Here is a 3,886-nt window from a genome sequence, read left to right as displayed (position 1 = left end):
TATATATATATATATATAATACTAATTCTTTATTTTAAATTTTTTATTCCAGTAATTTCATTATTTATTATTAAATGGATATCATATTATTTTTTATTATTTTAATTTTTCAAGAGTTAATCATTATTTATTTTTTATGTTTATTAATAACATATTTAAATGCATGAACATTTTTATATATAATATATATAATTCTAAAATTAATGTAAATTAAATTAATTGTTAATTTACAATTAATTATGTACATAAGTTATAATTAATCATTGTATGATATTTTCTAAAATATTCTCTCACGTGTCAATCCAAATTTTTTCTCAATGTGTTTGTGAATATATAACAAATCTTTTTTTTTTTCTATTTGGTATTTTGCGATTTGAAAATTATTTTAATTTTTTTAGTTTATGTTATAGATATAAAATAATAATATAATTTTCCATCCAATAATTATTTTTAATCACTGGCATAATCAGGCAATCAAAAAATATCGGATGCTTTTTTTGCATTGTTCCAATAATTTAAATAATATCTATTCTATTTTTTTATATTCGGAAAAATTTACTTCATACTTTTGAAAAAAAAGTGATATCGTATCATACGTGATATAGGATTACAAAGGAATAACATTTTTATACTACTTGTATAAAATTTAAATGATTTACGAAACTGGATGAATAGAATGCATTATAATAAATTGATTTATTTTTGTTACGAAATTGATACTATTTTTTCACCAATTCAATGATAGATGCATTTACTTTATTATAAAACAATAATTAAATAAAATGGAACAATTTAGTTAATTATTTATAAAAGATATTATTCTCTTATTTTGTTGATTTTTTTAAATATATTATCAAGATCATCTAAATATAATATTATCAAAATTTTAGTAATCGTTGTTCATTATAAATAAACGAACAATTAAATGAGTTTTTATTTAATTTTGATTTGAGATGAAATTAATCTTATATTTAACATTGATGCCAAAATTTTTATTTAATTTTAGTTTATATTGAGTTTGAATATAGATTATATTAGATTGCATTAATAAATTTTTAGTAATGATTGCTAAATAAAATTTTTATAACATTATTCAAATGATCTTGATAACATATCAAAAAATCGTCGAAGTATCAGAGGATGATATTTTTTTTATAAATATTTATCCAAATGTAAATAAAATATATAATAAATATTTTAAAAGAGAAATATTCATATATATATATATATATATATATATATATATATATGATATACATATATATGCATTTACAGGAAATATAAAATCATAAAAAGCGTGAAGATGCCGATGGAATTCTTGGACCGACTTCCAATCCCAAACCTCCGAGTATACACGGCAATCAGCTTCGCCGTCTTATCCTGTTCGGTATATTATGCTGTTCAGATCATTAAGGATCCAGCATGGAAAAGCAACCACACTTATGTGGAGACTGAGAGTGAATCGGCCAATGACATCGAATCCGATCCAAGGAATTTAGTGATGCATTTGAAGGAATTGCTCGAATGCATGCTTGATGAACCTATCTGCATTTGGGTAAGTAATTCAATTGATTCGACTAAGGAAATTCGTTATAGAATAAATAAATAAAATAAATCCTGGAGAAATAGACTTTATTTTTGAAAATAAGATCTCACTGAATAAAATTTTATTATTTAACGTATTATTGATATTTAAAATTAAAATTAATTGAAAAATATATAAGTTAAATAATAAATATAAGGAAACCGAAATAATTCTATAAATAAATATTATTTATATTTAAATATTAGTAAAATATTTATTTGAAAAATTATAAGTTTTAAAGATAACTATATTCAATGTTTCCTTTTTTATTTTAAGATGTTAAGAATTTATTATATATATATACACAATAATATAATATTTTAATATTGTACTTATTTGAAGTATTATTATTTATACTAATATTCTTTTCTTTTTTAATGAAATATTCATTTTAAAATAATATTTATATAAGTTGATATATAAAAATATATATATATTTGAAATATTATTTTTTTATATAATTATTTTAAAAAAAATTTTATTAATTACAAAATTCTATGTCGAAAAGAAGTAAAGTTTCTATAGGATGATATAGAAATGTATACCCATATTACAAGAACAAATGCTAAAATTAAAATAAAAAGTTCGATTATGTAACTTCTATGTAGTGTACCTCGGGTTATTTTGAGAACGGCTCACTTTTTATTTAAAGTGTTATAAAGCAGCAAAAAAACATAAAAATTTTAAAAGTAAAAAGGTTTTACTTTTATTTTAAAAGTAAAGGAAGAATTGAAATAAATTGAAGAATCTTTTACAAAGTCATTTAAAAACAAATTTGAAAATTGCACTGAATGTTTTAAAATAAAAAGTTTTTCTATAGAGTTTGAATTTGTAAAATTTGAAAAGAAAAAAACAATTTTAAATTCATAATCCGTTTTATAATTGAGAATGAATTATTAAAAAAATGAAATTGAAGAATGAAAGTAGAGATTTTATCCTTTAAAATGAATCCAAGATTACATAATTTACATAATTTAAGTTACATAATTTATTTAGATATATACTTAGATATATACTTGTTACATATTTTTTTTTTACAAACTATAATAATTTAAATATCAATTTTTCGGCAAAAATTTAATTCGACTTCATTTCATTAATTTTCATTAATTTTGTATACTAATCTATGTTCATATGATCTAATCTTTTTTCCATATTTACTAATAATATTATTTTATAATAAATCTAATATTACTTCCGAAAAAAAATTTTGAAATTGTAATAATATCAAATTCATTAAAAATTATTTTTAAGAACAAGTAATAAAGAAAAAACAAAATAGTAAAAAAATATTTGTTAAGACATTAAACAGATGTCACAGGATTATGCTACGAGGACATTATCGTTTTTGAGAGAAGAATTTGGCTGACTCTTCGCTTTATATATTTAAAAACAATTCAGCATGAGGAGTGTCAATGTGGTTTTAAAACCTGAAACGACATTTTCCAGTTATGCCAGTCTCAACAGCAATCAGCATCTATTCTACTTGAGAAGAATTATTGCAAACATTTATGAAACAATTTCCTGGCAAAAATAGCGGATTTTGTAACCCCTCTCATTCTAAGAATTTTCCTTAGATTAGAGATGTCGCTCAATCAGGAAGCTAGTCCATGATATTATTGGTCATTTACTTCACTGAAGATCTGCGATTTTACGAGATCAATATAGAGGGGATTTTAGAGGGTACCAGCATTTTAGGAGAATTTTTTGAACGGCAGAACTTGCAGAAGCTTTGAACTTTCAGAAAATTCTAATCGTCAGAACTTTTAAAAACATTGAATCTTTCGAATTTTCATAACAAATTTTAATTAAACTTTCAGAATCTTTGAACCATTTGAATCTTTAGAATCCTCTAACTTTCAAAAACTTTTCGAATTTAGAACTCTTTTGAACTTGTAACCACAAACTTTGTGATAATGTAAATTTTCATTAGCATATGAACTTTGCTTTTGATCTTATCTTACAATCAAACTATTAACAGTGAACTTTCTTAATTATAATAAATTAGTTTTATTATTATAGTTTTATTATATAGCATAGCTCATTTTTTCTTTTTTCATAATTATTTGGTAGATTCGATCTATTATTCAAATCATTAAAATTTTCTTTAATGAAATCTTTTTCATTTGTAAAAAGAAATTCAAAATACAAAATAACTAAAGAAATAATTATATTAAAGTTATTTTTTTATAAAATTGATACATATTTTATATTTATATAAATGTTTCATAAATAAATATTTATATATAATTTTTTTTAATTTATATATAATGTTTTAATTATTATAATATATGATAACGT

At 20.6% G+C, this 3,886-nt stretch overlaps 1 long non-coding RNA gene across 1 annotated transcript in view; it reads left to right on the top strand.

The window, feature by feature from the left end:
- LOC102671193 overlaps positions 1-1,480 on the top strand; it is a 12,438-nt gene extending 10,958 nt beyond the window's left edge. The window contains exon 2 of the long non-coding RNA XR_422935.2: positions 1,276-1,480. This is a non-coding gene — a long non-coding RNA (uncharacterized LOC102671193). The remainder of the gene's footprint in view (positions 1-1,275) is intronic.
- The last annotated feature ends 2,406 nt before the right edge of the window (positions 1,481-3,886 follow it).

This window comes from Apis dorsata, unplaced genomic scaffold, assembly GCF_000469605.1.
Source record: "Apis dorsata unplaced genomic scaffold, Apis dorsata 1.3 scaffold_1232, whole genome shotgun sequence".
Lineage (NCBI taxonomy): Eukaryota > Metazoa > Arthropoda > Insecta > Hymenoptera > Apidae > Apis > Apis dorsata.
Note: the sequence above shows the minus strand (reverse complement) of the source record. Positions and strands in the feature narration are given on the sequence as shown.